The sequence below is a fragment of the Budorcas taxicolor genome, chromosome 21, assembly GCF_023091745.1.
Source record: "Budorcas taxicolor isolate Tak-1 chromosome 21, Takin1.1, whole genome shotgun sequence".
NCBI classification, from domain to species: domain Eukaryota; kingdom Metazoa; phylum Chordata; class Mammalia; order Artiodactyla; family Bovidae; genus Budorcas; species Budorcas taxicolor.
Genome location: NC_068930.1, coordinates 31,711,948 through 31,732,548, shown reverse-complemented (window position 1 = coordinate 31,732,548; position 20,601 = coordinate 31,711,948). Strand labels below are relative to the sequence as shown.

Sequence of the window (20,601 nt, the reverse complement as noted above, 5' to 3'; positions counted from 1 at the left end):
TGAAGTGACTTAGCAGCAACAACTTAGTAGTCATGAGTCTGAGCAAGCTCCGGGAGTTGGTGATAGACAGGGAAGCCTGACATGGTGCAGTCCATGAGGTCACAAAGGGTCGGACACAACTGAGCAACTGAACTGAAAAACTATTACATATTATACCAGAACACAAGAAATATGCCAAAGAATGTAAAACAAAACAGCTGTATACCCTAGTTTCTATAATATTTTCATCATACTACAAATGGTTCAGCTTTGCTCCAATATATATTTACATTACAACTGTGCAAGAACTAAGAAGCATATGCTTCTATCATTTTATGACACAAAGCCTCCTTGTAAATTATAAATAAAAATTGCTTTAAAAAATCTAGTACTTTTTATTCCAACCACTGAAATGTAAAAAGTATTTCACTTGTTTATCCTTTATGGCAACCTTTACAAACTGAAATAAAAAAGAAAAATTAACTTAGAAATACTGAAGGAAAAAAAAAAAGACTACCTGAGTACAGTTATCTTTCAAAGACAAGCTCTACACGGAAACTCTTTAGTGGCCAAAATGAGCCTAATGAGCCTCTTGAAAAGAACATCATTTAAGCCTTTACACCACTTAAGTATTCAAAGTTATACTGCCGAACAGTCATAAAGTCACTTGTTGGGAGTTAGTCCAACAAATCTGAAGCACCATAAGCACAGAAGCTCACCCTAAACCTTTAAATCAATGGGCTAGATAAGCTATCCAAGAATAGCTAACAAAAGTTGTAGTTGTGCTTTCTCAAAGTCCAACTAGTTAAAAAGCTACAATGCAAAAACAAATTCAGTTAAAGAAAAATACTTATACCACGTTATTTTAAAAGTTCATTAGTTTACACAAGTCAGTAAGCTATTCTGCTGCAGATTATCAGCAACCAGCAAAGTGACAGATGAAAAACATCTTGTGTTCTTCTTGTGGGCTGTCGTTTCAGTCGTGTCCGACTCTTTGTGACCCTATGGATCATAGCCGGCTAGGCTCCTCGGTCCATGGAATTCTCCAGACAAGAATACTGGAGTGGGTTGTCATGCAGTTCTCCAGGGGGTCTTCCCAACCCAGGGATCGAACCACGTCTCTTATATCTCCTGCACTGGCAGGCAGGCTCTTTACCACTAGCACCACCTGGGAAGCTCCATGTTCTTAAAAGCAGCCAAACAAATTAAACTAAATTAATAGAGGAAGTCATTAACCATGAAAAAGTGATGACCATCTGGTTTGGGATTTTAAAAGTTTTTATCAGAGGCAAACCAAGAGAACCACATAGTTTAAGTTATTCCAATCCCTATTTAAAATTGTTGCCCAGTATGTTTCTGCCACCAGAGCAGAAAAAGTTACCAGTTTAGTAGAGCCTGCCAGGAGCTGGCAACAACAGAAACAACTTTTAACGTCATAAACCATTGATAGGACTTAAAATGCATTTATAAACTGTATTGGTATTATACCATTAAGATATATGTACACACACATAAAGTTCTTGACTATCTCCATGAATCCAATTTCAGTCATTTTAGAACTTTAAAAACATACATCTATTATGTATTCAAAATAAGTAAAATGGTTAGCAACATTGACACTTTACAATTAAGGCTGTTTTTCACAGACAAAAACTATTCACCAAGAACACACATAGAAATTGCCTTTAACTCAATATTACACTGTTTATTATACCGCTTATTTTCTTTTAAAAAACTACAACTGTCAAATATAGTTGACACGTCTCAAATATCTGTGCTAAACGTTAACAGAAACAAAATACTAAGAATATTAAAGCATCATCCCATTTATCTCTGGCTAAATGTAAAATCAGTTTTTATTACCTAAACATAACATCAATACACAGAAAAGGAACCTTCCAAGATTCAAACTTTGTCAGATAATCCAACAAATAAAAGTTAAATGTACTCATTTTAAATGTTAGTTTTATCTTTAATGTAACGACTCAGTGCTTACTCAGCAAATTATCAGTCAGTCAGTTCAGTCGCTCAGTCCTGTCCGACTCCTTGTGACCCCATGGACTATAGCACACCAGGCTTTCCAGTCCATCACCAACTCCCAGAGCTTGCTCAAACTCATGTCCATCGAGTCTGTAATGCCATCCAACCAACTCATCCTCTGTCGTCCCCTTCTCCTCCTGCCTTCAATCTTTCCCAGCATCAGGGTCGTTTTCAATGAGTCAGTTTTTTGCATCAGGTGGCCAAAGTATTGGCGCTTCAGCATCAGTCCTTCCAATGAATGTTCAGGACTGATTTCCTTTAGGACTGACTGGTTTGATCCTGCAGTCCAAGGGAGTCTTCTGCAACACCACAGTTTGAAACCATGAATTATTCAGCGCTCAGTTTTCTTTATAGTCCAACTCTTACATCCATACATGACTACTAGGAAAAACCATAGCTTGGACTAGAGGGACCTTTGTTGACAAAGTAATGTCTCTGCTTTTGAATATGCTGTCTAGATTGGTCATAGCTTTTCTTCCAAGGAGCAAGCATCTTTTAATTTCATGGCTGCAGTCACCATCTGCAGTGATTTTGCAGCCCCTCAAAATAAAGTCTGTCACTGTTTCCATTGTTTCCCCATCTATTTGCCATGAAGTGATGGGCCTGGATGCCATGATCTTAGTTTTTTGAATGCTGAGTTTTAAGCCAACTTTTTCACTCTCCTCTTTCACTTTCATCAAGAGGCTCTTCAGTTCTTCGTTTTCTGCCAGAAGGCTGGTGCCATCTGCGTATCTGAGGTTATTGAGATTTCTCCCAGCAATCTTGATTCCATGCTTAAATATGTTGTACCATTGTTTAACAAGAGAAACTTTAAAGTTTAAAAAAGAATCATGAAAAAAGCTTTCAGTTCAGTTCAGTCGCTCAGTTGTGTCAGACTCTTTGCAACCCCTTGAATCGCAGCACACCAGGCCTCCTTGTCCATCACCAACTCCCAGAGTTCACTCAGATTCACGTCCATCGAGTCCGTGATGCCATCCAGCCATCTCATCCTGGGTCATCCCCTTCTCCTCCTGCCCCCAATCCCTCCCAGCATCAGAGTCTTTTCCAATGAGTCAACTCTTCGCATGAGGTGGCCAAAGTACTGGAGCTTCAGCTTCAGCATCATTCCTTCCAAAGAAATCCCAGGGCTGATCGCCTTCAGAAAGGACTGGCTGGATCTCCCTGCAGTCCAAGGGACTCTCAAGAGTCTTCTCCAACACCACAGTTCAAAAGCATCAATTCTTCGGTGCTCAGCCTTCTTCACAGTCTAACTCTCACATCCATACATGACCACAGGAAAAACCATAGCCTTGACTAGACAGACCTTAGTCAGCAAAGTAATGTCTCTGACACTGTTTCCACTGGTTCCCCATCTATTTCCCATGAAGTAATGGGACCGGATGCCATGATCTTCGTTCTCTGAATGTTGAGCTTTAAGCCAACTTTTTCGCTCTCCTCTTTCACTTTCATCAAGAGGCTTTTTAGTTCCTCTTCACTTTCTGCCATAAGGGTGTCATCTGCATATCTGAGGTTATTGATATTTCTCCCGGCAATCTTGATTCCAGCTTGTGCTTCTTGCAGCCCAGCGTTTCTCATGATGTACTCAAAGTGCTGCACTCAATATGCCAGCAAATTTGGAAAACTCAGCAGTGGCCACAGGACTGGAAAAGGTCAGTTTTCATTCCAATCCCAAAGAAAGGCAATGCCAAAGAATGCTCAAACTACCGCACAATTGCACTCATCTCACATGCTAGTAAAGTAATGCTCAAAATTCTCCAAGCCAGGCTTCAGCAATACGTGAACCGTGAACTTCCTGATGTTTAAGCTGGTTTTCGAAAAGGCAGAGGAACCAGAGATCAAATTGCCAACATCCATTGGATCATCAAAAAAGCAAGAGAGTTCCAGAAAAACATCTATTTCTGCTTTATTGACTATGCCAAAGCCTTTGACTGTGTGGATCACAAGAAACTGTGGAAAATTCTGAGAGAGACGGGAATACCAGACCACCTGACCTGCCTCTTGAGAAATCTGTATGCAAGTCAGGAAGCAACAGTTAGAATTGGACATGGAACAACAGACTGGTTCCAAATAGGAAAAGGAGTACGTCAAGGCTGTATATTGTCACCCTTCTTATTTAACTTATATGCATATTTTCACCATTACAGAAGCTGAATTCTTCTTCAGTGTTTTCATAAAATTGTTAGTTCCAAAAGAATATTCCTTTCTCCTTACGAGAAAGGAACTAACTAACTTTGCGACCCCATGGGTTGCAGCACCGCCAGGCTTCCCTGTTCTTCACTGTTTCCTAGACTTTGCTCAAATTCATGTCCACTGAAGTCTGTGATGCTATCTAATCATCTCATCCTCTGCAGCCCTCTTCTCTAATTCACTGCTGCAGTAAGGATACCCCTGTACTCTATCTCCTCTCCCACTATCATTCCGCCAGTTTAGAGGTAAAGCACTTCCTCCAGAAAGCCATCCTTAACTATCCCAAATCTGCGTCATTTTCCTTTGATGTCCTACAGTGAGGATTAATTTTTTGTGCCATGGATCCTTCACAGTCTGGTTGTCTTTGCGCATTTACCCAGAATTTTTGTACAAACATGTAAAACAGTACTACAAAAGAAATCAACTGTATTGAAAGAGTTATAAAGGCATTTAGAATATCATGTGTTGTGGTATTCTATGAGCTCCTTAATTGCTACAACAAACATTTAGCTGCTGATCCACGAACTACCACAATTATGAAACAAGGAACAGCATGTATTACACCTGAATGTATCTCCCACAGCTTTATGCTGGGATGTGAAAACATACAGCTAATACTGCTGTGGGAGGGTTGTTTTGCTTTTTTGTGGGGGAGGAAACCTAGTCATAACTGAACTACAAATTTTAGTTAGAAAATAGAAAAAAAACTTTCTCCCGTCAAAGTTCAAGGGGTGTTCTGAATTATAAACACCCTACATCAAGAATCCTTGCTCTAAAACATCTGGTTTTAAAAAAGCTATCCACCGAAGTAGTCACATAGCTTCTCCGAGTGGGAGAAAGCAGGTATTAAGAGTCAGTTACGGGGTAAACAAACTTGGCAACCTCTTAAATATTCCATAGTTACAATACACTTGGGTTTTGTGTATATGACTAAAAGTAATTCTAACGCACATCAAAGTTTGAAAATCCCTACAATTTTTTGCAGACATCTTGACATCCATGGTAACTAACAATAATAATGAAGGAGAATTTTAAAGTTGCTAGCCTTACAAAACTTTACTTCCACTTAAGTTTGCTGTTAAGTCTCCACTTCAACGTAAATTAATAGATGGCAGTAATTGTGAAAATCACAGCGCTTGTCTTCCCCTGGAAATCAAGCTCTCTACAGTCAGCCTACACGTTGATCGGAGACAGTAAAAACTCAACTTTCAAATCACTGTTGATCAAATATTACCGCAATTAGCCAAACCACTACCGTACTTAAAAGGCTGACATCAAGGCAACGGGACTTCAAAATGAAAACATATTAAGGCAGTTTTCAGTTGTTGTTTTACAATCCACAGCGCGCCGAGAGCGCGCTCACGTTCCCATAGGACCTTGGCACTCGGGTTTTCGGACGGCAAAGCCGAGTCGGATGCTCGCGCTTTTTTCTCCTGTCCCCACCCACCTCCCCGCCGGCCACTGCGGAAGAACGAGTTCCCGCTCCGAGGCGGGGGAAGAAGGAGGCACTGCTCTGCCCTAAAGCCGCGTGTGCGGCCGCGAGCCGGGAACCCAGGCGCCGGCGCCTGTGATGGGGCGGCCATCTTAAAACACAGTTCTCCCACCCCGAGGCGCACAGCTCACGCTCGCCGCGAGGTACCCCACCTCCCGGCTCCGGCTGCCCCGGAGCGCCAACCTTCGAACGCCCACGCGGACGGGGGAGCCCCGCACGGCGCCCGAAACAGCCGCGGCCGCCGCCACCCTACAATAGGTTACCTGCTCAGCGCCCTCTTCCTCTCAACGGCAATCACGGTACCAAGGCTGTGCCACGGGGCAAGGGCTCCCTCTACCACTGTAACGCCTGCCTAACGCTTCCGCCTCCCAAAATATTTTTATCCTCACGACGCACAGAAATACCCCGCCGCGATGCGCTTCCCCCGCACAAAGTCCTGCCCACCGGGTCCCCAGGTCGCGACCCCCGCCATCCCGGCGCCGTTAGATGCCTTTCCCCAGGGGTTCAGACTCACCCTCCTGGAATTGAGTCTCCAGGTCCTGCTTCGGAGTCATTTATAAGTGATTCGCTGCCGCCTCCCTCCTTCTCCCACCTGCATCAACTACAGCCCTCTACTTTCTACCCCACCCAGCTTCGTGTCAGAGGCGCCACCAGGCACCGCCAACTTTACATACTAGGCTGGGTTTGCCACCGCCCGCAGAGCCCATCTCCGCAACCCAGGCAACTGCTGGTCCAGCCAACGGCTGCCCACTGCGCAGGGGCCCCTGCGCCCGCGCCAACCGGGGCACGCTGGGATTGGTAGTTCCCACGCCCTTGAGGCTTACCGCGGGGCGCGGCAGGGTCGGAGGGTTCCCCACTTATCCACCCTTAATGCCAATGCCCAACCCCCACCCCCGCCCCCGAGGCGCCTGCGTTTTTCACTTCAATTCCCTTCTTTCGCTCAGTCCTGTCCGACTCTGTGACCCCCACGGACTGCAGCACACCAGGCTTCCCAGTCCATCATCAACTCCCAGAGCTTGCTCAGACTCATGTCCATGGAGTCAGTGATGCCATCCAACCATCTCATCCTCTGTAGTCCCCTTCTCCTCCTGTATTCAATGTTTCCCAGCATCCGGGTCTTTTCCAATGAGTCAGTTCTTTGCATCAGGTGGCAACATCAGTCCTTCCATTGAATATTCAGGACTGATTTCCTTTAGGATGGACTGGTTGGATCTCCTTGCAGTCAAAGGGACTCTCAAGAGTCTTCTCCAACACCACAGTTCAAAAGCATCAGTTCTTCATTGCTCAGCTTTCTTTATATAGTCCAACTCTCACATCCATACATGTCTACTGGACAAACCACAGCTTTGACTACAAGGACTATTGTTGACAAAATAACATCTCTGCTTTTTAATATGCTGTCTAGGTTGGTCATAACTTTTCTTCCAAGGAGCAAGCGTCTTTTAATTTCATCTGCAGTGATTTTGAAGCCCAAGAAAAGAAAGTCTGTCACTGTTTCCATTGTCTCCCCATCTAGTTGCCATGAAGTGATGGGACTGGATGCCATGATCTTCGTTTTTTGAATGTTGAGTTTTAAGCCAGCTTTTCCACTCTCCTCTTTCACTTTCATTAGAGGCTCTTTAGTTCCTCTTCACATTCTGCCAAAAGGGTGATATCAGCTGGATATCTGAGGTTATTGATATTTCTCCCAGCAATATCAATAACATCAGATATGTGCAGACGACACCACCCTTATGGCAGAAAGTGAAGAGGAACTAAAACGTCTCTTAATGAAAGTGAAAGAGGAGAATGAAAAACTTGACTTAAAGCTCAACATTCAGAAAACTAAGATCATGGCATCTTGTCCCATCACTTCATGGGAAATAGATGGGGAAACAGTGGAAACAGTGTCAGACTTTTTTTTTTTGGCTCCAAAATCACTGCAGATGGTGATTGCAGCCATGAAATTAAAAGACGCTTACTCCTTGGAAGAAAAGTTATGACCAACCTAGATAGCATATTCAAAAGCACAGATAGTACTTTGCCGAAAAAGGTCCATCTAGTCAAGGCTATGATTTTTCCAGTGGTCATGTATGGATGTGAGAGTTGGACTGTGAAGAAAGCTGAGCACCGAAGAACTGATGCTTTTGAACTGTGGTGTTGGAGAAGACTCTTGAGAGTCCCTTGGACTGCAAGGAGATCCAACCAGTCCATCCTAAAGGAGATCAGTCCTGGGTGTTCATTCGAAGGACTGATGCTGAGGCTGAAACTCCACCTCATGTGAAGAGTTGACTCATTGGAAAAGACTCTGATGCTGGGAGGGATTGGGGACAGGAGGAGAAGGGGACGACAGAGGATGAGATGTCTGGATGGCATCACCGACTTGATGGACATGAGTTTGGGTGAATTCTGGGAGTTGGTGATGGACAGGGAGGCCTGGTGTGCTGCAATTCACGGGGTTGCAAAGAGTTGGACACGACTGAGCAACTAAACTGAACTGAATCTTAATTCCAGCTTGTGCTTCATCCAGCCCAGCATTTCGCATGATGTACTCTGCATATAAGCCAAATAAGCAGGGTGACAATATACAGCCTTGACATACGTCTTTCCCAATTTGGAACCAGTCCACTGTTCCATGTCTGGTTCTAACTGTTGCTTCTTAACCTGCATACAGATCTCAGGAGGCAGATAAGGTGGTCTGGTATTCCCATCTCTTGAAGAATTTTCCAGAGTATGTTGTGATGTACACAGTCAAAGGCTTTGGCGTAATCAGTAAAACAGAAGTAGATGTTTTTTCTGGAATTATCTTGCTTTTTCAATGATCCAGCAGATGTTGGCAATTTGATCTCTGGTTCCTCTGCCTTTCCTAAATCCAGCTTGAACATCTGGAAATTCACGGTTCATGTACTGTTGAAGCCTAGCTTAGAGAATTTTGAGAATTACTTTGCTAGCTGTGAGATGAGTGCAATTGTTTGAACATTCTTTGGCATTGCCCTTCTTTGAGATTGAAATGAAAACTGACCTTTTCCAGTCCTGTGGCCACTGCTGAGTTTTCCAAGTTTTCTGGCATATTGAGTGCAACACTTTCACAGCATCATCTTTTAGGATTTAAAATAGCTCAACTGGAATTCCATCACCTCCACTAACTTTGTTCATAATGATGCTTCCTAAGGCCCATTGACTTTGCATTCCAGGATGTCTGGCTCTAGGTGAGTTATCACACCATTGTGGTTATCTGTGTCATAAAGATCTTTTTAATGTAGTTCTTCTGTGTATTCTTGCCACCTTTGCTTAATATCTTTTGCTTCTGTTAGGTGCATATCATTTCTGTCCTTTATTGTGCCCATCTTTGCATGAAATGTTCCCTTGGTATCTCTAATTACAGCCTAGCTTTGATTTTACATTATTGTCAGGGCGAGGGAAAGTGAGGCTTTGCCTAACCCAAACAAAAGTAGGGGAAAAGCCCAGTTGCAGAAGTCTATAGGCAATATAGGACTGCAACGACGTGGGCTTGAGAATGGCCAGAGAGAAACAGCAGCTTCTGAAGCCCCTCGTCAATAGCATTTTGAGCAGCTTCTGCACAGGTAAGCCTCAGGGCCAGCAATCTGGCCAGAAAGGGGGTAGGTCATGCAGTCTGCCTCTGGATGTTTCGTCATTCAGCAAGCTCACTGCCATTTTATTTGGTGGGACTGACGGCCATCTGTGGGGTCCTGCGCCTCCCTTCACCAGGGTCCTGCGGAAATGGAATGAAGTGGGTGACACTGGGCAGGCTGAGAGGTCGACCTCTGGCTTTTTGAGATAATGGAGCTCTGCCCGCCACTGAAAGAGGCGACCGTGAATAACACTACATGATACCGATGTTGGGGTTCTATACCTGTCTTACTTGTACAATTTTTTGTCACTTAATTGTTATTAGGTGACAGGTGCTGTTATTGAATATACATGAGTCCACCTGCAATGCAGGACAAGTGCCACCCACAGGTTCGCTCCTTGGGTGGGGAATATCCCCTGGAGGAGGAAATGGCAACCCACTCCAGTATCCTTGCCTGGAGAATTCCATGGACAGAGGAGCCTGATGGGCTGCAGACCATGGGGTCACAAAGAGTCAGACACGACTGAGAGACTGAGCACAGAATTGAAAGGATTTTCTCCTGTCGTTCACCTGTTCAAAAAATCCTTAGTTTGCTCAGCTGCAAAATGGGGAGAATAAGACTACCTTCCCATCGGTTTCCTGTGAGAATTGTATAGACAGGCTGAATGATGAACTGATGCTCAAAAAACGGTTAAAGAGGACACATCCCAAAGTCCTTACCTTGGTGTTTGAAGTCCAAACAACCCCCAGCTGTCCCTCCAGGCTTTATTCTTGTCCTCACAGCTTTCTAAACCCTCTTGTGAACAGGCTATGCACCCCATGAATTTATGCACCCTCTTCATTTATCTGACTAGTTTTTCCTTCAACTTTCCCTTAATACAACCCCTTCTCTGACCACAGAAACCCACAAAGAACCCTCACTCCCTTTTTCTGCATAGCATCTATCAAAGAAAGAGGCAGGGGCCTCCTGGCAACCCCATCACCACACCAAAACTCTGAGGTACATGTCTTGTTTTAACATTTTGAATACAAAATATTTTAAAATCATTGAAAAAATGAAAGTTGCTCAGTCATGTCCAGCTCTTTGCGAACCCATGGATTATACATTTCATGGACTTCTCCAGGCCAGAGTATTGGAGTGGGTAGCTGTTCCCTTCTCCAGGGCATCTTCCCAACCCAGGGAAGAACCCAGGTCTCCTGCATTTCAGGTGGATTCTTAAACATTAAACACCTCCCTATTCCCCCTCTGCCCCTGGTAACCACCATTCTACTTTTTAAATATTTATTTATTTGGCTGCACCCGGGGCTTCCCTGGTGGTTCAGCGGTAAAGAACCCGCCTGCAATGCAGGACACCTGAATTCAATCCCTGGGTTGGGAAGAGCCCCTGGAGAAGTAAATGGCAACGCACTCCAGGATTCTTGCCTGGAGAATTCCGTGGATAGAGGAGTCTGGCAGGCTACAGTCCATAGGGTCACAAAGAGTTGGACATGACTGAGCGACTAAAACCATCACAACCTATCTGGCTGTGCCAGGTCTTAGTCGAAGAACACAAGATCTTCCATCTTTGTTTTGGCATGTCAGAGCTAGTTCCCTTGACCAGGGGTTGAACCCAGGCCCCCTGCATTGTCAGCATGTAGTCTTAGCCACTGGACCACCAGGGAAGTCCCCCTGCTTCCATCTTTTGATTCCTGTGAATCATGCTGCTCTGAATGTGGTGTACAGATATCCAGTCGATTCTCTACTTTCAGTTCCTTTGGGTGTCTTTGCAGAAACGGAATTGCTGGATCACATGGTAATTCTATGTGTAATCTTTGAAGGAAGTTTCTTTGGAACTTTAGCCTCTATTGTAAGTCACCTCCATAGTGCTGGCCTCTGTTTCTTCTTCTACAAAATATGAGACGGAGGGGAAAGATGAAGTGAGAGGGGAGGCTGAGATAAGGCAGGGCTTAAGGAGGTCTAAGAAGCTCAGAAATTCGTGAACACCTGGGAAAGTGAAGTGAAAGTGCTAGTCGTTCAGTCATGTCCGATTCTTTGTGACTCCATGGATTGTAGCCCACCAGGCTCCTCTGTCCATGGGATTTTCCAGACAAGAATAATGGAGTGGGTTGTCATTTCCTCCTCCAGTGGATCTTACTGATCCAGGGATTGAATCCAGGTTTCCTGTATTGCGGGCAGATTCTTTACCGTCTAAGCTACCGCAAACGTGCTGGTTGCCCTTCCTTGAGTCTCACTGAGTGTAAGGAGGAAAGCTTTCTTTATTACAAAAAGGAAATGCACAACTTGATTTTCACTGGATATTGGGCCTGGGGACCCCTAGAGTTAGAGGGTGGAGGATGGGTGGCCAAGGTTGCACCAGTTGGCCTGGTGGCATGGTTGGGACCCCTCTGCTTCACTGCGTCCCAGTCCAGCATTTCCTCCTCTCTTCCCTCCAATTCTCAGTTTGCCTGTCTGTATTCAGAAGAAGAAGGTGAAGCCAGGGTTGAAGTGTGTCTGCAATCCAAACACTCTCGAAATTGTAATAAGAAAATTGCCTTGAGGGGAACTGTAGCATCTTCCAGTGTCACCATGGACATGGCTGAGATGAGCACTCTGAAGACCCTGGTACTCCTGTCTTCTTTTCTCCTCCCTCTGGGTGTACTAGCCGAAGCTAAACCCCACTCCTTAGTGGTCTGGGGAGATCTTTGTAGCCAACACTTTCTTTCTTCTATTTCCCTTAAAACTCTCCAAGGTCATCCACTGCCTCAGGATCAAGCCCCAGGTGCAAACACCTTAACAAGACCTGTGTGGTCCTGGCCTGCTCTTGCTTCAGTCTACCTCTCTGGTCTTGATTACCCATCCCCTCCTGCACTAGATGCTCCAGCCACATTGGGCTAGAAAGAGCAAAGCCCAGTGGACTTTCAAGCTTCCAGGATGCCACATGCACTTTTTGTTTTTCTTCTTTTTTTCTTGGCCATGCTGCTCAGCATGCAGGATTTTAGTTCCCCAACCAGGGATCAAACCCACGGCCCTTGAAGTGGGAGTGCAGAATCTTAACCACTGGACTGCCTGGGAAGTCCCTCACAGTTAACGTTTAAAGACACTGTGAGAGATGGGAGGTCCAGAGATGATGGCCCAGCACTGTCCTCAGTCTTGGTTGGCTGAAAAGGAATTAAGTATCATTGGAAGGGCTTGGTGCTCCAGGGCCAGGCAGACATGTGAAGGGACCAGGGCTGCCTGAGAGACTAGAGGTCTGACCTCAGGGGAGCCACTGCCGGGCAGGCAGGCCCAGCACCACCAGCTCTTCTGACTTTATGTAAAAAGGAACCAGAAATCTGGATTTTAAGCAGAAAGGCCTGATTTACAAATGTTGACAACTCTTTTAAAATGCCAGTATGTGTCGACTGAACAAAACCCACCTGTGGGTCACTTGTAACCTGCAGACTGCCAGTCTTCACCTCTGGAGTAGATTGAGTCAGTCCCTGAACCTTGCAGGATGGGTTCAGTGGGTGGGGACAGGCCTCCATGCCCTCCTGCTGTCTCAGATCTGGTGGGAAGAGTTGTGCCACCAAGAGTGAGAGCAGGTGCTCCATGCCTGTCACCAAAGACACCCCTCCCTGGCATCCAGCACCTCCCAACCTGAGTCCCCCAGTCCTCAAGGAATTAGCACCTGATCTGGTGGGTCAGACCAGGATGCCAGGCTAGGACATAAAGGGAGTGGTGGCTCAGGCAGTGATGGGAGGGGAGCAGGTGGCAATAGTGAATGGAGTCAAGTCTAGAGTCCAGCCTCATGTGCCCGTGTCCCTGGGGGTTGTTCTGAACCCCTCACCCTTTGTCTCTGTGGCCAATGTTTCTCATAATAGCGTCAATTTGATCTCTTGTGTCTGAAATTCGTAGTGTATGTACTATTGACACTTTTATCTTTCTGTTTTCTTTTTTACAGTATGAAAGTGAAAGTGTTAGTCACTCAGTTGTGTCTGACTCTTTGATACCCCACGGACCCACTAGGCTCCTCTGTCCATGGGATTCTCCAGGCAAGAACATTGGAGTGAATAGCCATTCCCTTTAGGGATCTTCCCGAACCAGGAATTGAACCTGGGTCTTCTCATTGTAGGCAGATTCTTTACCATCTGAGCCACTAGGGAAGCGTCTTTTACCGTATAGAGCTTCTCATTTAGTTTTCCAAGTGAACGTTAAAATCAGCTTGTCTGACTGCAAGAAGAAAAAAAAGTGCTTCTATTTCTTATGGGATCATGTTAAATCTACAAATGAGCTTAGGAAGGAACAATAAGTACAGTCCTCCACATATAGGACATAGTGTGTGAGATTCTACTTGTGTGCCTTTTGGAGATAGTATCATTTTCCCATATATGTGTTTCACACATCTCAAGTTCACTTCTCAATACTTTTGCTTTAATTAACATTATAAATGAAATATGCTCTTTCATTATGTCTTCTAACTTCCTTTTGTTTCTTGTCGTTGTTCAGTCATGAAGTCGTGTCCTACTCTTTGTGACCCCATGGACTCCAGCATGCCCATATCCTTCATGTCCTTCACCATCTCCTAGAGTTTGCAAACTATGTCCATTGAGTTGGTGATGCCATCCAACCATCTCATCCTCTGTCATCCCTTTTTCCTCCTACCCTCAATCTTTCCCAGCATCAGGGTCTTTTCCAATGAGTCTGCTCTTTGCATCAGGTGGCCAAAGTATTGGCCAATGAGTCCTTTAGCATCAGTCCTTCCAAAGAATATTCAGGGTTGATTTCCTTTAGAATTCAATGATTTGATCTCCTTGCCAGTTCAAGGGACTCTCAAAAGTCTTCTCCAGCACCACAATTCAAAAGCATCCGCTTTTGTTTCTGCATGAAGGCTGTTTTTCACGTGTGTCAATTTTACATCCTTTTTGTTCATGCTGTTCACAGACTATGCCTGGCCGTCTGCTTCCCTCTTGTGGGGACATGGGTGCATTGCCCATTCTGGCCCCTGTGGTTGGATGCACCCTTTGCTTCAACTGCCTTTTACCAAAACTCCATTCGTTCTTGACCCACTGGAACTCATCTTCTAGTAATCTTCTCATGAAAGATCCATCCATTTGATTAGTATTTCCAGAACTCATACATGTTTTTAAATGATGCGTCCGTAGCCTTTATCCATGAAGAAATAGCCTCAGTTCAGTTCAGTTCAGTCGCTCAGTCATGTCTGACTCTTTGCGACCCCATGAATTGCAGCACGCCAGGCCTCGCTGTCCATCACCAACTCCCGGAGTTCACTCAAACTCATGTCCATAGAGTCAGTGATGCCATTCAGCCATCTCATCCTCTGTCGTCCCCTTCTCCTCCTGCCCCCAATCCCTCCCAGCATCAGAGTCTTTTCCAATGAGTCAACTCTTCTCATTAGGTGGCCAAAGTACTGGAGTTTCAGCTTCAGCATCATTCCTTCCAAAGAACACCCAGGTGCTCGCTTCGGCAGCACATATACTAAAATTGGAACGATACAGAGAAGATTAGCGTGGCCCCTGCGCAAGGATGACACGCAAATTCGTGAAGCGTTCCATATTTTTTCCCACTGGGACCGTCTCCCCGATGGCTCCCCCCGGTAGCACTTGTCCTTCTAGAAGCTTCACTCCCTCTGTCGCCCCAGCCCTGCCCGGCGCCCTCTGCAGGGGCCATCGCTGTGTCCTGTGCGCCTCCCAGCCAGACGCTGCGCTGCACCAAGGCGTTTTTTTATACTCAACTTTAGTATTTTTACTATTATGAGACTTTCCCTCCAAATTCTTCAATAAAAATTGCTTTTCAAAAAAAAACACAAAGAACACCCAGGACTGATCTCCTTTAGAATGGACTGGTTGGATCTCCTTGCAGTCTAGCCTAGATGGGTATAAACATTTCTCAGCTCACACCTCTTTATTTCTTTCAGTATCTTGTAAATGTGGCCCCCTGTGTCTTCAGGCATTGAATTTGGCTGCCAAGAAGTATGTTACCAGCCTGACTTTCTTTGTAGCTAACATATTCAAATAATTCTCTTTTATCTTTAAAACTTAATAATATTATGAGGCTATATCGTGGTGTCAATTATGTTAGGACAGTTTCCTTATATACAGTGTGCCCTTTCAGTGTGTAGATCGAGTGTTTACATCAGAAGTTCTGTCTTTTGAAAGGCTAAATCTGTGAGTGCTGGTCTTAGATTTCTCTTTTAAAACTGCCATCTGTGCTGCTCTTGATTCTCCTCCACTTTTCCCTGATTGAATATCCCAGATCACTCTACGATGGCTAACCATTTTTGTCTCTTCTTTTCCAACACAGACATCATATATTTTTATTTTATTCTTTTAATTATTTTTTAAAATTTTACTGTTGGAGTATACTTGCTTCACAATATTGTGTTAGCTTCTGCTGTACAACAACGTATTTCAGCTATCTTTGTACATATATCCCTCATTTTGTTTCTTCTTAATTAATGAAAGGATATTAAGGGGATTGTACATCTTAAATTCTTTTAGTATTTACATTTGTGTGCAAGCCATTTTTTCTGAAATGATGAGATAAAGCCATATATGGTTATGGTGATTGTTGTTGTTGTTTAGTTGTTAAGTTGTGTTCGACGCTGCGACCCCATGGACTGTAGCCCACCAAGCTTCTGTGTCCATGGGATTTCCCAGGCAAGAATATTGGAGTGGGTTACCACTTTCTCCTCTGGGGGAACTTCCTGACCCAAGGATTGAACCCATATCTCCGTGTCTCTTGCATCTCCTCCACTCATAGGCAGCCACCTAGGAAGCCCTTCTTTACCTCTAGTCTCTTCTGTGCCATTTGCCTTTAGCCTTTACTTCATTCCCTTGTGGCTCAGCTGGTAAAGAATCCGCCTGTAATGTGGGAGACCTGGGTTCGATCCCTGGGTTGGGAAGATCCCCTGGAGAAAGGAAAGGCTACCCACTCCAGTATTCTGGCCTGGAGAAATCCATGGATCATGTAGTCCATGGGGTCACAAAGAGTCAGACATGACTGAGCGCCTTTCACTTTCACTTTAGTTTATTACTCTTCTCTTTTGTTCATTTTACTAATTTTCGTTTTTTACAGTCATTACTATGCTGGCTGTCCCTGTTCTCTCTCTGCTCCCTTATAATTGGATTTCATCTCTGAAATTATTTTAACCTTTTTTTGGTTTGCTTTTACCCTGAGTTTAGTCAACTTTTGTTTTACATCTCCCCATGGGCTCATACGTCTCTGCTTCAAGGTTTTGCTTCACGGATGGGATGCTTTAGTGCTAAATTAAAGCATGATATACCCTTTTGAGAGACAAAGCAAAATAAACTGTTTAACTTGAGGTCGAACCCCACTTGATGTTCCTTTAAAGACAATACAAAATAAAATAAAATGAATTCGAAGTTTAAAACACACCCCTAGCAAAATGTGCTAGAGGGTGAAACCTGTACCTGCTGCCCCTGGATCACCTGCCATGCATGACAGTCACAAACCCATGTGGAACCCACAGAAACTGCTCCTAACAGATGACTGTTCTAGAACAGTGTTTCCCAGATTGGCTTGATTTGAAGATCCATTAGTTCAGTTCAGTTCGGTCGCTCAGTCGTGTCCGACTCTTTGCGACCCCATGAATCGCAGCACACCAGGCCTCCCTGTCCATCACCAACTCCCGGAGTTCACTCAGACTCACGTCCATCGAGTCAGTGATGCCATCCAGCCATCTCATCCTCTGTCGTCCCCTTCTCCTCCTGCCCCCAATCCCTCCCAGCATCAGAGTCTTTTCCAATGAGTCAACTCTCTGCATGAGGTGGCCAAAGTACTGGAGTTTCAGCTTTAGCATCATTCCTTCCAAAGAAATCCTAGGGCTGATCGCCTTCAGAAAGGACTGGCTGGATCTCCTTGCAGTCCAAGGGACTCTCAAGAGTCTTCTCCAACACCACAGTTCAAAAGCATCAATTCTTCGGTTCTCAGCCTTTTTCACAGTCCAACTCTCACATCCATACATGACCACAGGAAAAACCATAGCCTTGACTAGACCCATAGAGGATGCTTATTTAGAGTACTTGGCATGGAACTCTGCTCAATGTTATGTGGCAGCCTGGGTGGGAGGGGAGTTTGGAAGAGAATGGATACATGTATACATAAGGCTGAGTCCCTTCGCTGTTCACCTGAAACTATCACAACATTGTTAATCGGCTAGACCCCAATACAAAATAAAAAGTTCAAAAGAAAAAAATAAAGAGTCCTTGGGTCCGTTCGCCTTTACCAAGCGCTCCAGGGAGCCATGCGCCCCATCTAAAGAGGGAGCCTCTACCCTCTGCCCCCACCCACGGGTGGGATGCTGGGCCAACCCTCTCTGTTGGTGACTCTTGGAACTTTGGGAGTGGCTCCTGGGAGTGGTCCAAGGGCGGCTGTTTGGGAACCAGCCGGCAGTCTCCCTGGGCGTTGACTCGCCGCAGCTCAGCCCTGGGAGGGGCGGCTTCTGTGTGTCACACCACACCAAGGCAGGACCTAGCCAGTCTCTGGCCGAGGCAGGGCAAGCCGCCCTCTATCTTCCAAACCTGAGCACAGTGCCGCCCAGCTCCATCCACCTGGAAAGGAAAATCCAGGGGCAAACCTGTTTTTCCCTTATGGGGGGAGGGCATGGGGAGGGGATGAGTTGGTTAAGAGGATTATCTGTGTAACTTTGTCAACACTAGAGGGCAGCACTGAGCCAGTGTTTCCGATTTACAGGAAAATCCACTATTCATGGTATTCGATCTTGGATTTTTATGTATTTATTATTTATTGATTTGCCTTTCTTTTTATGCTATGACACACTTGCCATGAATCTTGGGGAAATGACAGACTCAAGGCCAGCACCTGGGGATGGGGAAGAGGAGGAGAAGTAAGGAAGAGGATGTTAGGTAAACCTCAGCAGGAGCCCGGTCCCACTTCCTGGAGTGGTGCCTGGGGGCTCAGTGTCAGAGATGGGGTTCTTGGTGCCAAAGGAAGCAGCATGCAAAAGACCCCAGGTGCTCAGTCAGGATGGGAGAGAGGAGCTCCAGGGCAGGAACAGGTGAGGGTGAACAAAACAGGGAGGCTCCCCCACCTCACCAGCTGTCAGCTCCTCATCCACTTCCTCAATGATGAATGGGCCCAGCCACACCTGCCGCCTGAGCCAGTGGGACAGCAGAGGTGAGACCTCCTGGTGGAGGTCCTGGCAGGGCCTGTGTGAGGCTGCAACAAGACCCTGCACCCACGTGTACCATCCCCAGCAGAATTTCACACCCAGTTCTCCCTCCACCAGTGACTGGCACAGAGCCGGGAAGCCCACCTCCAGCAAAGCAAGCAGTGGCCTGGCCAGGCTCCGGGCTGTGCTGCTCTGCTGGGCCTGCCGTGCAGGGGGTCTGCAGGGCATCTTAGTACAGCCTGCCCCCCCACCCCCCAGCGAGGCTGCTGCTCGGTTCAAGGGCAGAAATGGGGTGACTCCCACTCTCTCTCCCCATTCTCTCTGCCCCTGACAACAGGGGTCAGCACATCACTAGGGTGCTGATCTCACTAGGCCCAGAAGGGCCCCTCAGATCCCAGACAAACCTGCAAACACAGGCCTCCACCCCAGCCTTTCTGATGTGGGCCCAGGTTCCTCCCCCCAGCCTAAATCAATCCATCGGGGCAGAGGGGGGCCCATCTCTCGTCGTCACTGCCTTGTCCACCTACACACTCTCTCATGGGAAGGCTTGCTGGCTGGCCTGCCCTAGAAAGGCTTGCCAAAGCTCCCTAGGTCTGCAGTTCACCACCTGACAGCTGAGCAGTGTGCCACTTGTCTATCCTGTCCTGGGTACAGGATGTGAGCTCCTCTGGCCAGGGTTCCTGGATCCCTGGGTCCCGCACCGACACACATTTGCTGAATGAATGAATGTAGGAGCAGGTGGGCCGCCAGCCCTCTCTCCCCTTCTCTGGGAGGAGATGGGCAGGCCTGGCCCCAAGCCCCCTCCTGGGTGACCATGTGTGGTACTCCATCTGACCCAGGTCCTTCCTCAGAAACTGCAGCAGCAGTAACAGCTTTTTTGGTCTGCTGCCCAAGGAAGGCACCTGCTTTCCAGCCCACGTCTCAGCCAGGTGATGTCTCCAACTGTTCTTTAGTGTCCACAGTAAAGAGGAAATACTTAAAACGGCTAGTGGTGGTTTTGAAGGCTCTAGCCACAGTGCTCATACGGATGCAGACATTCTGTGTACACCTCCATTTGGTTTCCTTCTTATTATTTTTATTGGCTGTGCTGGGTCTTCCTTGTTGCACAGGTTTTTTCTCTAGTTGTGGTGAGCGGTGGCTACTCTCTACTTGGGGTGGAAGGGCCTGTCATTGTGGTGGCTTCTCTTGTTGTGGAATACCGGTTCTAGAGCACACACTCAGTAGCTGCGGTTTGGGCTTAGTTGCTCCATTGCATGTGGGATTTTCCCAGATCAGGAATTGAACCTGTGTTTCCTGCATTGGCAGACAGATTCTTTACCACTGAGCCAACACGGAGGCCCTTTCTGGGCATTCTTATCTTCTGAAATTAAGCAATCATTCAATTGGAAACCTAGCATCACTTAATGAATTTTCCCTTTAAATCAGTGTGTGTGTGTGTGTGTGTGTGTGTGTGTGTGTGTGTGTGTGTGTGTGTGCTCAGTCATGACTCTTTAGGAATCCCTGGACTGTGGCCCACCAGACTCCTCTGTCCATGGGATTTCCCAGGCAAGAATACTGGAGTGGGTTGCCATTTCCTCCTCCAGGGGATCTTCCCCACCCAGGGATTGAACATGTGGCTCCTGCATTGGAGCTTCCTCCGGGAAGCCCTCCATACAGTTTCTTTAATCATGGAGACATCTGGTCTCTGTGGCCCTTTCCTGTCCTCAGTGAGGGTTGCAGAGGCTCTGAGCCTCCGTCTCCTCCTGGGCCACCTGGCACAGGTCTCTCTCTTTTGCGTTCCAGCCGGGATCCCTCTGAGGGACTCTGCACTTTGCAGTGGACACTGGGCTGGACTAGGGGTGGGATAACGCCCGCAGGGCGGGCCTAATAAGATCCTACCCTATGACGCCTCCCCGAGCGCCATACAGGGCGGCAGGCTGTCTCAGGTTTCTGTAGAGAGGCTGGGGGCGGTGCCTGGGGCTGGCCGGCCTGCGGCCGGGCCGGGGTACACGCTGGAGAGCTGGGCTCCGTCTCACTCAGTGTGCCTCTCTACAAACACCGATCCTGATCCTGTCGCTAGAAGCTAAGCTGGACCTTCTTCGCAGCTGCATCAATGTGACGCGTTTATGGATCCCTTCCGAGACCCGGGGAAGCCTGGCGCGCGCCGGGACGGACCGGCGGGCGGGGCGCATCCTCCACGCGGGGGTTCCCAGGCCTGCCCT

The 20,601-nt window shown here is 46.6% G+C and overlaps 1 long non-coding RNA gene and 1 other non-coding gene across 3 annotated transcripts in view; one reads left to right on the top strand and one right to left on the bottom strand.

The window, feature by feature from the left end:
* LOC128066850 (uncharacterized) overlaps nucleotides 1-6,402 on the bottom strand; it is a 33,635-nt gene extending 27,233 nt beyond the window's left edge. The window contains exon 1 of one of the 2 annotated variants that reach the window (XR_008201253.1): nucleotides 6,213-6,402. This is a non-coding gene — a long non-coding RNA (uncharacterized LOC128066850). Of the gene's footprint in view, nucleotides 1-5,961; nucleotides 5,997-6,212 lie in introns of those variants that run through there. The other variant, XR_008201254.1, reaches the window with a different exon arrangement.
* Nucleotides 6,403-14,700: 8,298 nt separating this feature from the next.
* LOC128067152 (U6 spliceosomal RNA) lies at nucleotides 14,701-14,807 on the top strand. The gene has a single exon (XR_008201354.1). It is a non-coding gene; the product is annotated as a U6 spliceosomal RNA (small nuclear RNA).
* The last annotated feature ends 5,794 nt before the right edge of the window (nucleotides 14,808-20,601 follow it).